General features: G+C 40.2%; 1 protein-coding gene across 4 annotated transcripts in view; it reads right to left on the reverse strand.

Annotated features, from left to right (window-relative positions):
- SCUBE1 (signal peptide, CUB domain and EGF like domain containing 1) overlaps positions 1-13,372 on the reverse strand; it is a 281,424-nt gene that overhangs the window by 243,658 nt on the left and 24,394 nt on the right. Inside the window, exons 4-6 of one of the 4 annotated variants that reach the window (XM_082751773.1) lie at positions 7,766-7,842; positions 6,538-6,614; positions 3,275-3,407 (exon numbers count right to left, since the gene is read on the reverse strand). The gene's annotated coding sequence lies outside the window, so the exon portion shown is untranslated. Of the gene's footprint in view, positions 1-3,274; positions 3,412-6,537; positions 6,615-7,765; positions 7,912-13,372 lie in introns of all 4 variants that reach the window. The other 3 variants (XM_082751774.1, XM_082751775.1, XM_082751767.1) reach the window with 3 other exon arrangements.

Raw genomic sequence — 13,372 nt, forward strand, 5'->3', positions numbered from 1 at the left:
GAGGATGACATGGCTTTCTTGGAGCCCCCTCTTTCCCTGTAGGGGCAACATAGGGTTCCTGTAAATACCAGGAAGCAGCTTTTGCTCCCACAGTCAGGAACTGCGGTTAACCAATAGCTCCTATGCAGGCAGAACTGTGCTATCAATCACACGACATTAGTCTAGGCAGGGGAGCACTCTGTTTACAGGTCACAGTTTGGACAGCACTTATGCAGAATGGAAGACTGAATTTCACTCTTCTGAGTTATAACCATGGAGTTTATTATTGCTTTTGTTATTTCACTAGCCTTCATACTGAAACCAGTGTGGAAACAGAAGACCATTCTGCATATTATAGCCAAATGTGAATGTTAATACACAAAGAGATTCGCATCACAGTCAGATTCATTGCTATAATACGTCACATTAACCAAAACACAGAAGTCATATCCAAACAAGCTGTTGTTTGGATATGTACAATAAAATTCTTCTCTTGGTACAATTAAAGCATTCAGTGACATATTGAATGAGACATTCAGTGTCTGACTAAACTTTTTGTCTCCAAACTAGAAACATAAAATGGTTTAACATAAACTGAACAAGAGAATTGAGTAGAAAAGTTTAAATGCTGGTCAGGACACCTCTACCTCTTAAGAGCATTCCAGTCTGGGTTCTTCATGCATTGTAGAAACAGAGACCAGATGACTCCTGCTGTGTTCTACACTATTCCAAAATCACACTTGAAGAACTTCAATTCACAGGGTATTATTTTTCAGATGGACCACTATTGACATCCTGTGACACCTCTGTCCAGAATGGGAGCTTGTTAGCTATACTATCAATCACGTCACCACAGAAGCAGATGGGTACGTGTCACTTTGCACTCTGCAGCTCCCTGTGCAGTGGCTGGCTGCAGGACTGAACCATAACACCATACTAAACCATCAAACTAATATTTATGACCTTATTTGTCTTCCTGGACCAATGGGTATAACCCACTGATGGAATGCTTCCTCTGACTAGACACTGAAATGCAGTATAATAGGTCTTGTTCACCAGCTACTACCTGTACAAATCTTAGTAACAATTAGAATGGAGTCACGATCCACAGACAATAAAGGTCAAGAGCTTAGCATCACAGACTAACGGGATATTCCTCTCACCTTTCAAGCCAATGGAGACAAGCATCTTGTTAACACAGCTGCAGCTTGTCCATGAAATGACACCCTCATATTTCTTTTTTTTTTTTTTCTTTTCTTTTCTTTTTTTGTTTTGTTTTCTAATACAGTCATTGCACATTAGTTTCTTAAGCCATTTGTTTACAAGTTGGCCTCTAACTTCATAAGTGAAATTGAAGCATAAATCAGTATTAGCAAAGAAAGTAGGGAATATACTGAGTTTAAAATCAGGGCTACATGTGTTTCAGGTAAAAGGAATACATTGAATAAAGAATAATTGACTGAAATACAAAGATGACATGAAATGATACAGATCATTTTATTTGTCTAAAAGTGAAGTGCTCCTGACAGAGCAGCCTAGATGGATGGATTTTCTTTTATTCAGAAACACCATCTAATTCTTGAAATGCCAACAGAAAAAAAATAATCAGGAAGTACAAATGTGGTCTAATGTCAAACAGAAGATGTAATTTCAAGTCATGAAACAAGATTTCAATGGAATGGCACAACCTTCATTTGGTCTGCAGATTGCACCACACAGCTACAAACAAAGCTGTCCCTAAAACTTCGTGGGTGGCAGCACAAAGGAGGCGTTGAGACCCTTTGGATATATTACAATATTATGGTACAACTCTGTTTATTAAGCCAATCTTTCATTCTCTGCCTTAAAATGTCTACAATTATTTTCCCCCTTCCATTCCCCTCCATTTCAGTTGTACGAATGGATTACGTGGACAAGACTAACCTAGGCCACCATGGCAGCACTGAGGCTGAACCTCAGCCCTTTCCTGGGGAGGTGAAGGAGGACACTGAATGGCTGCAGCACTTGTCCTCTACCAAGGCACTGTAGGGCTCCTGGGAAGCACCCTTAACAAATGAAGGCTACCCATCACTGCATTGGCTTCCAACTGCTTCCACTCAAAGAAAACAGAGGGTTTGCAGGGTGCCTTACCAATGTCTTACAGTTTCTCTTCTGTGGATTGCTTCTGTCCGTGAAGAAGGCTGGCACAGAGTTGTGACACTACTGCTTTGTCAACAGGAAGCCCTTAGAGTAAAAGACCACCCTACAGGAGCAATTGTCCCCCACTATAGGAATGGCAGCGATGAGAGGGGCTGAACAGGTCCTGAGGTACAGGAGGATTCAAACTGCATTACCCTAAAGGGATTCCAACCCCTCAGCCAGTCTTTCATATAGAAGAACTGTGAAGCTATGCTGTATTTGTCCTTTTTCCTTCATGCATACTCTCAGGTACTATTTGTAATTTCATTTCATAACATAAAGCATTCCACAGAGGCATCATTCACTGCCTTCTAGGATACAGTGATTAAATTCGACAACGAGATTTTTATCTCTCTTGGAATGTTTTTGCTGTCACATATAACTCACAAAAGGTTTCTGCAGAGTTTTCTGTCATAATTCTCAAAGGAAGATGAAACAATTTAAAAGCAGAATTACAGAATGATGGTGACTGCAACGTGTTGCTGACCTGCTGTGGTGCAACTTATTTTTCAGTTATTAGAGCTCCACAGACCAGTCTATGCTTTTCTGTGCTTCACTGGTACTGTACTGCTCCCTGCTCCAGCACTGACACTGAGTTAGTATTTGCAGGATTGCTTTCTAGTTATCCAGATAAGATGTGCTGGTTAAAAAAAGTATATCAAACATTATCCTTTTCCTTGAAATTGACTAAAGGAATCATCAAAATGCATATCACCATCTGGATTGAGACAGACTTATTTCTGGTTTGCATCACTTGCCAGAGAACTGCATTTGAGCATAAAGTTGCTATCATAAGGAAAGGTCAGGAGAAAAACAAGCACTTTAGCGAGATGAGCTCCTATAGTCTTGAGCGTTATACTGCCAATGCAAATAAAAATGATTAAAGCAGAGATGGCTGTAATTGGCAGTCTCAGATATTTGAGATCAATAGAACAATAAAGAATGTATAATGCAACTTTGAATTAATTGCTTTAGTTGATGTTTCCAGAATTCATAGTCTAATGCAAGTGCAATAATTCACTTGTTAGTTGCATAGGCCCAGGATACCCTGGTCTGATCCATAAATAACACTGATATATCTGATAGAATTACAGATTGAGAAAACTCAAAAGCCTACCTGGTGGTTTCTCACCCTGCCAGCACTTGACAGCTCTGTCTTTGTCAGCCTCAGGACACCATCAAGTCCATTTGGAGTAAGGCATGGTACATTGCAGTGGATTATTTAGGGCTCAGCCGCTGAGCTGTGGCGACTTCCTCGGTTTCAGAAAAAAATACAATAGCGGTAAGTGAGTGGGGGGATTTGACACTTTCAGGATGGCCAAGGCAATCACATTTTTTTAATCTCTCTCTCTTTAGTTTTTAAACCAATGGTAGGAAAATGTTTTTTTATGTTGTTTTTGGAAGAAGTGAACAATAGTAAATCTGGAACACTCCAAACAGCAAATCCCAAAATTCATAAGTACTTGATCAGGCTTCAGATTATTGCTGTTGAACTTAAGGCCATACTTTCACTCCAATCCCTTTCCCTTCCACCCCCCCCAAAAAAGGGATGGTCTTATACCAAAATAATAAGTTAGAGAGTGACAGAGTGGAACAGCGGGCTGGGAGTTAAAAAATAAATAATAAAAAAAAAATCCTTTGTAAGATATTCTCATCGTGATCTTTAATTAGGATTGGTGATCTCATTGAAACATTCTGGGCAGTTTTAAGTTTTCCAGGAGGTAACATATATAAACACAATCAGCATTAGAAATTGCCTCCAGATAAGAACTGCACAAATGTTTTGTTGATTTGTCACTGCAACCAGCTTGTTCTTAAAACTATTTGTAGAAGTGCCAGTTCATGCAGACTTGGTTCTGCAGCTAGGCTCTGGTTGATCATCCTGGTGATGCTGCAGTTAGAACAGATTTTACTTCTGCACTGTGTTGTCTCAATGATACTGCAGGGAGTTCAGATAATGTGTTTTCATACCTACTTGAAAACCACCCGTCTCCTGAATAATGTGGTACACTTTGAATTAATTTGACACAGTTTGAGTTACAGGTATTAAAATGCAAGGAAAATGCCTTGAACAGTTAAGAGGTGTCTTTCAGCTGAATACAAATTTAGGATTAGTCTCAGTCTCTGAAAGTCACCAGTATCAAACTTTAAATAAATAAATAAATAAATAATGCAGGCTAGCAGAAAGCAGCAGAGCACAGCAGTAAATCTGCAAAGCTATTAGTCCTCTAGACAGCTGTCACAAACACAGCAGAAGATACATCTACATATTTTCTAATGTAAGAAGTTCTACCTTTCATTCAGAGAAATGGCAGTGCTTTACAACTATTAATTAAAGCTCATGACACTGTTGGGAGTCAGTAAAATGTGAATGCTAGTTTTGCAGATGTGTAAATTAGCCCATTTATCACTTAATATTTGAATGTACTTGATCAAATTCGGGGGAAGCTGAGCTGGAACCGTTGTTTCTATTGATTTTCCTATATTTTAAAGGATATGATGTCTCCAGAGACTTAGAGAAGGAGCATTCAATTTAAAAAATGAAATGACTTAGAAGAACAAAGACTGTTTAGTCTTTCACCTTTTCTCAACAAAATTTCAAATAAACATTCTCCCTTTACTGTGCCTAACACTTCAGAAAAAAAAAAAAAAAAAAAAAAAAGACAAAAGTTTAGGAAGGAATTAAATAAGTTTCTGTTTCTCTGTTTCACTTGCCTACTGTTTCCAAGACTCTTTTTCCTGTAAAGATAATTAGACATAAGTATGACTAAATTACCAGCTGAATTTCTAGCCAATCCATTCCTAGAAGCAAGGAAGTAACACTAGTGTACAACACCATATGCCTATGATTTCCAAGGAGGAGGGAAAGGCAGACGAGAAGGAAGTAAATTCTTGATTTTTAGAGAATTTAGAAAATCTCAAGTCCATTTGCTCTGGATGACAAATTCTGCCATCAGCTAAAGTTTTCAAAAGACTAAACATGTTGAAAGAATGGACAAAGTATTTTGTGTTGTACAGCTTCAGTGTTGCACTCAGTAAAGGTTAATTTAAGATGTCTGTCCCCTGAAGTCAACAGACATTTCAATGAATGGCAAAAGAACTGGTGGTGTCTCTAGTATATGGCACTTTTAAAAATGTTAAGGAAGGCCTCATCTTGTAATTCACTGGGCAGGAAAGCAGCTGAAGCTAGGTGGTCCTAAGGCTTCCAGCTCTCTGCCCACTTACCATCTGTTCCAAAAATTCAGGACCCATTGCAGAATAATCATGCAACTGATCACAAAAAAATTATATGGTGCCTCCCCATTAAGTTTTATCCTACTTTGGTTGTAAAACCTTTGAGAAAGCATAGCAGATGCTGAGCAGGTAATTGAAATGGACAATGATAAGAGCTGGCAAAACTGTAGAAGTCATAATATGATTGCCAATAACTTTACAGCTGTAAAGCCTATAAAGCCAGACATAATCAGATTTTATGTGCCAGGCAGAAAGCTGAGTCCTGTACCACCTAAAGCAATGCTTACCTCAGTTCTCTTCAGCATTAGTCAGTCATGTTTTGGCTAGGTAAACTTATCCAACTTCCTTTGAAACATCTCATGTCCTGACAGCTGCTAGGAACAGGATATCTGACCTGATAGGTATGGCAAATCCTACTTTCCTGGAAAGGCTTCCTTTGAGCCTACTCTTTGATATTTCCTTTCCTATGGAAATGGGTAGAACTGTCAACCTCACTGGAAACTGCAATTAATCCAGGGTGAGGAACTCATTGCCATAACAAAGATACAGACAAGCTTGCTTTTTCTGCTCAGCACGTCTAATATTCAAACATCCTGGCCAAATTGTAGGTTCAGCTTTGAGCTTGAAGCCAAAAATGCTCCAAATCTGTGCTCTTGACTGTGATGCCTACTATGAGGTGCTGGACTGATACCTGACATGTATCTGGGACTTATTCACTGGAAAGATCCCCAAATGTTTTTCATGCTATATATAGGAATAACTTCATATACTACTGAAATGTGGCTGCATCTGAAGTGAAAGGGATGGCAGAGAACGTAAATGCTGCAGCAATTATGTGAAAAATAGATCAGTTAACTTTAAAGGCAGATGAGTTGCCATTTCTTGAGCCAAAATCAAATCATTTGAAGCCACTTATTTTACAGAAGATATCACAAAAATCTTCAGTGATACCCTATTGTCAGTTTTTTGGCTCCCTGTTACTGCTGGAACACAGTGATCCCGCGCAACAGCTCTTTGGATTTATTCTTTAATTAAAACACCATTTTTAAAAATATCATTGCAAACAGCAGGAGAACTTGGCATGATAATACCATTCCAAATACAAGAGATAAGGCAGCCCAGAAGGAAAGACAAATAATAAATTACCTGGTGACAGTACTAACAGGACATCCCTGTAGTTCTGGTGCTTCAGAGTCAGTAATGCATTCTTCCTCACAGTAGCCCTGTAAAGATAATCAGTTATCCATAGGAGGAATGAAAGCTTCAGGAAAGCTCACATCCTCTACACCTTCATGGTGTTCTTCAGGCTAAACCATGGTATCATAGCTTCATCAAAGCCTCCGAACAGAGGCAGTGGATTGCCCCCTCTCTCCCTAGGGATGCTACAGTGCAAAGCCTGAACAAGCCTCACCAGGGTTTGGGACCTCAGTAGCTCAGACCTTAAGCACTCACAGGGTCATGGAGTGTGACTGACAGGATGCAATTTGGCAGGTGCACTTCTGCAGGAATCAACTGTGTTCCAGGGCATCTTTCCAAATGCTGCTAGGCTATGCCCAAGCTTTAAGGTCCTGTTTATGACTGATCACAGAGCTGTAGCTCTCCTGTGGATCTCACCTAACACCACACACTCCATCTCACCCTGAGGCATCCAACCCTTTCCTATAGCTCTGCATAACTGCTGGCATGGGGAATGAAGCATCTCCAAAGCAGCAAAAGCTACTCTCATGATGGAAAAAAAAGGCAGTTGCACACCACAGCTTTACAGCATCAGTGGCTTTGAATTGCTATCATTTACCTCTACCTGTATTTCAGAGGGACAAGATGGCTTACAGCTTCGGTAATCAGTTCTGCAGCTTTTCACCCTCAGGTTTTCTGCCATGTAGCTCAGGCTGGGGTGCGTGGGGGGGTTCCAAGCGAGGCCAGCTGGGGCCATTAATGCCCATGTGCCACCTGGGCATGACCAGGCCTATTACCATTCTCAAGGCCCTGGCAAGCACTTTGGTTTAATGTTTCCTAAATAAGTGTGTTTTTATCAAAAGTCTGAAAGCTTTTCACATAGATCAGTTTTGAATTGTGGTGTTGAAAAGGATATAAAGAAAATCTCTGTATGTGATAAAAATATACTACAATATTTAAGGCTTTTACTTTCAATGGAATTTTATGAAGGACAAAAAATATAAAATATTCATCCTTGTCTTTCTCAAGTAGCTGGGGGTTGAAAAAAGATAAATCTAGTGCTGTGTTGGATCAAAATGATGTGAGAAGAATCTCAGCTGAGACCACGAAGAGAGCAAGATCTTCCTTTCCTATCTCCCAAAAATGAGATGTTGACCCAGTGAATGCGTGAGAAAAAAAAAACAACAACTAGTCTTACCAGGAATGTAGAATTTGTTGCACTGGATCACTTAATTGACTTCTTCCGTGAGAAGAGTGTTTTGCAAATACATGGTGCTGCAAAGGATTTGAGAAAGCTTACTTGAAATGTCTTCTGTGAAATGAACGTCAGAGGTGGGCCGATACCTATTTTGGAACAGTATTAAAGAAATAAATCTGCTCCTAGCAACAAGATTTGTCTTCTGTAGATAAAGCTAATAGTTATATATGATGAATTTTCTTGCATTCAAAAAAAAAAAAAAAAAAAAGAATTCGTCATTTCTCTGAAGGACAAAATTAAATTCAACTGCTTTTGACTGAAGCAAAAAAAACACAGTCTAAATCTTCCTGGCTTTTCCATTCTGCTTTTATTTTATTTAAAGCATTTCTCCTCTGATTTCTAGCAAACTGCTCTAAGAATGCAGGCAGTCCAGAAAAGTTAAATGTAGTTGAATTTGGTGAAGACGTGGGTCCTTCTATATTTGCATTTTTTTTCCAAAACCCAGCTTCTGGGATCCTTTGAGTATGCAAAAATCTGAACTTCCATTTAGAAGAAAGTAAACAGAAGCAAGTTTTTAATCCCTGTTCTTGCAGAGAAACACCTTGAAAATATAAATTATAAAATCTTATAAGCCAGAAGACAAACAAAAAGAACCTTACATCTATTTTCTTTAAAGTGTCGTGATATTTAAGACAATCATGTAAATTGAAAGGGAGGAGTGTTTGTTCCATGACATTTGAATACCTGGTTTGGAAATGCTGGGCTTTATAGCATTATTATTTCCTATATTATAGACAATCCTATTTTTTTTAATAGTAATTATATTTATAGTATCAAGGCATAAAATTGCAACTTTCAGCAGACTAGAATGCTTTCTTTTCCTGGGGTGATAAATCCCCCCAAATAATGGAAATATTGACAAAACTTTAATTATACTGTCTCAGTTAGACACCATGATTTTTAGTTTCTAATTAAATGCATATTTCTTTCAAAAATGGCTCTTATGTAACTTGTAAATCATTTTGGTGGCAGCTCAGTGGGAAATAAGGGGAATGTTGACCTTGGCAATCTTTGTCTTGGCAAGGAAAAAAAAAATTCCCGCTGAACTTAAAACTCTTAAAACTTAATCTCTTGTCCAAACAATATATATGTACTAGATAAAAGATTTCTTTAAAAGAAAAAGGAAAAAAAAAAAAAAAAAAGGAAAAAAGCACCAAAGTTTGAAGCAAATTAACAGGTATTCTGCTGCCTCCCTGTGGAGACTAGGATGCCTTCATCTGGAATTTCTGAAACCAGAATCAAGTACATTTTTAGATCAATGCAATTTGCGAGAGTATTTCTAATTACCTGTTTGGTTGACAAATAGAAACATCACACTGCAGAAATACAGATGAAGGCTGAAGGATGTCAAAATACTTGCTAGTCAGCCCACAAGAGGAAGTGCTGTGGGGGTACAGACTGGTACAGGTGGCTGCACGGCCCATGAGCTCAGTATCTGTTGCTGCAGAGGGGTTAGGTCTACAGTCTGAGTGACTATGGCAGTGCTGTGGCATCCTGCCCTCCCCCTAACCTACATATCCCCACTACTCCAAAACTCAGCTTAAGAAGAAAAAAAAAAAGAAAGAAAGAAAAAAAAAAAAAAAAAAAAAAAAAAGAAGTCTGCTACAGATGGAGGTTTGTGGAGCAGAATTCTTTTGTGGGGAGTGAAGTGTGATATTGCTATGGAATGACCGCAGCTGAGGAAGGGGAAGACGGGGTACCAGCAGCACTTCCTGGCTAGCACTAGAGGAGATATGAGCCACTGTTGACTCAGCAAGCAGTGCTTGCCAGAATAAGGTCATGTTGGCAGGTCCGCATTGGCCTCACTGTCCTTTAGCACTGGAAGGACTGATCAGATTTTTGTCATTCCTTGTCTCGTATGTCTACAGTCTGATTTTCTTCAGCAATTATCATTCCTGACACTGTGTGACCCAGATGCAACAGACTTCACTGGCATTTCTATTGGGGAAGAAAGTAGACGCAATGATCAGATTCCACCTCATCTGAACCACTTACGTGAGCCAAACTGTGCTCTGAAGATGTACTGCGCCTTACTTACAAATTGAATTACCCTCAGGAGGGATCTTCCTCTACTAATTGTAGAGGTAGCTCAGGAAAGCTTCTTGATTTATGTGCCTGGAATTATAGGGGATTAATAGCAACTTGATATGCAAGGAGCAGGGCAGCAGCCTTTTGACTCACAAAACGTATCCAGGAAAGCATACCACTTGACTAGTTTAGCTTTTATGTGAAGCCTTCTAGATTAACTTTTATGTGAAGCCTAGCAGCACAGTCAGCCCACAGACTGCAGGTCCAATGGAGACCAATAAAATTTGATCGCTGTCAAGTGGACAGTCTGCTGCCCAGCTCCAGGTCAGAGACAGCAACGGACTGTGAGATCACTGCCTCATGCTCAAGTCTTCCAACAGATCTCAATGAAGCCACTAAAACTGGAGAAGACCCTAATGCATGTTTTACAGTTAATGAAACATTAATAGGTATTCCTACCAATACTTTCCCGTAGAAATTTTCTGCTGTATCTTCCTCATATGGCTTTAAATATATATGAGTGTATGCTTGGTCTACAGAGCAATAATCAGGGCATGACAACACCCAGTCTGGAAACTCTTTAACAAGTTCACCAGGCAGAATCAGGAAACCGCACCTCGAGTACTGTGTTCAGTTTTGGGCCCCTCGCTACAAGAAGGACATCGAGGTGCTTGAGCGGGTGCAGAGAAGGGCGACAAAGCTGGTGAGGGGCCTGGAGAACAAGTCCTACGAGGAGCGGCTGAGGGAGCTGGGCTTGTTCAGCCTGGAGAAGAGGAGGCTCAGGGGTGACCTTATCGCTCTCTATAGGTACCTCAAGGGAGGCTGTAGCGAGGTGGGGGTTGGCCTGTTCTCCCACATGCCTGGTGACAGGACGAGGGGGAATGGGCTTAAGTTGAGCCAGGGGAGTTTTAGGTTAGATGTTAGGAAGAACTTCTTCACTGAAAGGGTTGTGAGGCATTGGAACGGGCTGCCCAGGGAAGTGGTGGAGTCACCATCCCTGGAAGTCTTCAAAAGACGCTTAGATGTAGAGCTTAGGGATATGGTTTAGTGGAGGGCTGTTAGCGTTAGGTTGGAGGTTGGACTCGATGATCTTGAGGTCTCTTCCAACCTAGAAAATTCTGTGATTCTGTGATAACTGAGTGTGGAGCTGCACCCTTCCCTGCTACACAGAAGGAAAAGCAGCAAAGTGCAAGTTATTTAGAACTTAAAAGTCAACTAAGTTCTCTAGCAATTACCCAGGAAAGCTTATACTTCCATTGATGGATGACACAGATGAGTGGGAGACATGCTTTATCCTAGGTCATAACAGGAATTATAGGAAAGTAAAGATTCCATCAGGAAAAGAAAATTCTGAGTCTCAGTTCTCTACTGTAATGTAGAAGGTTGGGGTTTGAGAAGCTCAGGAAGACACTGGATCCTTTAGGATGGTGAAACCAGGACTTTTTGTAAATTAAGATTTCCTAGAGAACTGTTAGCTACATAATAGCAATGTGGCAGTTTTCTGCCATAACATCCTCATATGACTTTAAACATAACGGCATGCTCTGGTCTATAGATTAGAAACACAGAGCATGACATCACCCAGCTTGGAAACTGATTAAGGAGATATCAGAGCAATCCGCTTGCAGAAAGCTTCACCTTCAAATATTTAACAATCTATAGTTTTATTAGTGTTGCAGCAGACTGAAAAATTATTACCTCTAAAAATATACGATTGCCCTTCTGGAACAGAGGCATGAAGAGCCTCAGTCTCTGCTCTACTCTTTGTCATACCTCTGATGGTGCTGATGGGCAAACATTAAATTCCCATTTTGCTACTCCCTCTCCTTGATCTCTTCTTTATTCCTGTGAAGGTGGCACATGCCCACAGGGAGCTACTTTTTCTGTCTTGGATGACTACACGTCCAGAGCTGACCTGGACAGTCCTGGAACAGAGGTTTTACGCAGTGACCAAAGACTTTCTTCACAGCCTTATTTAGATCTCAATGACAAAAAGAGCATGTAGGACACCCGATTTACACTCTATGTGCTGATTATGTGAATTTCCTCATCCAGACCAGATGTCACTTGAGCAAGAGACAGCAGCCCCAGCAATGACTCCGTTTTTCACTTCATGTAACTATGGAAGATGGTTGGCAGAATTATTTTTTTCTTTCTGCCAAGTTTCTCACTTTTATTTTTGCTTCTGTTGAAATAACATTTCAGTTTGCAGATTTTTACTAAAAAAGTGAAACAACTTCCACAAAACAGCAGACACTTCAGGGGAGGATAAAGTTACTCGAAAACCTAAGAAAAAAACACTCCTACTATTCCTATGAGTACTTTTAAAAGCAAACATTTTTAATGTTGTTTGCTATCTTACATCTGTCTCACAGAAGGGAAATATTTGGGGAAAAAATTGCACTTTTGGAGGGGATTTATTCCGGTTCTGTGCTCTCTAAACCCCTTCTTCTCAAAGAAAATGGCAAATAACTTGAAATAGACTGTGTAGGAAGAAATGTTCTGTCACTGTTTTTCTTCTCCCATGGAAGAAGAAACAAAGTAAGTAAAGAGTAAAAAGACCTTTAGCTTCTTCTCACTCATTCTCCTTCAAAAAACAAACAAACAAAAAAAACTAGATGGAGTTGGAACATAACCTTCCTCTCGCATTTCAAGTAAAACAAGGAAGGCAAACCCCTTTTCTGAGAGAAATAAGCTATAAGAAAAAATAGATTCTGATGCTTTCAATTGCTATGTACTTTTTCACCTGTGCATCAGGAAAAAGAATGAGAAAGTTTTAAAAAGCTGGAATTCTGCCCCCTTTGCCAAATAAAAGAACATGACTATTTTAATAAGTCAAAGGCTACATTTTTGTTTTCCAAAGCCTTACAAATGCAGTCTCAAAAGCTAAAAATAAAAATCCATAACACAATTTTAGATATTTTGGAAAAAAAAAAGTAGCTCCCTGTGAGAATGTGCCACCTGCACTGGCATAAAAAAAGAGATCAAGGAGAGGGAGAAAAATAACTTTTTAAATGTTTAACTGGTGAAGCTGCATTAGTGATTAACGAATGACGTAGAAGAAAATGCCATCTAATGACTGATCTATAGATCAAGTGAGCAATTTATCTGTGTATTTAGTTGTTTACTTACATATCACACACCTCAGTATCACCTGGCTGCAGGTGTTTCTTCAGCTTGTGGCTGTCAGCCCAGACTGTGGTTAGCGTTTTCACACAAATATTAAAAATAACACGCATAAGGGTTGAGACCTCCAAGGCCCAGAGGGGTGGCGATGAGCTAGCGTCCCTGCGCGTGCTGTGGTCTTCTGCAGAAATACCCAAGTGTAGGTCTGAGGCTTCTGAGGGCGAGGAGCTGGGTAGAAGCACCTAACCCTCCTCTCAGCTCGCCGCGAGGGGGCGCCGCCGCCCGCGGCCGTGCCGCCGCCACTCGTTTCGACCCGGCGGCCCCTGTAGCCTCGCGGCTCGGCGTTTCCTACCGCAAAGCCCCGCTGCGAGGAGGCGGTCAGCTCCGCGCCAA

The sequence above is a fragment of the Aythya marila genome (assembly GCF_965140915.1).
Source record: "Aythya marila genome assembly, chromosome: 1".
NCBI classification, from domain to species: Eukaryota; Metazoa; Chordata; class Aves; order Anseriformes; family Anatidae; genus Aythya; species Aythya marila.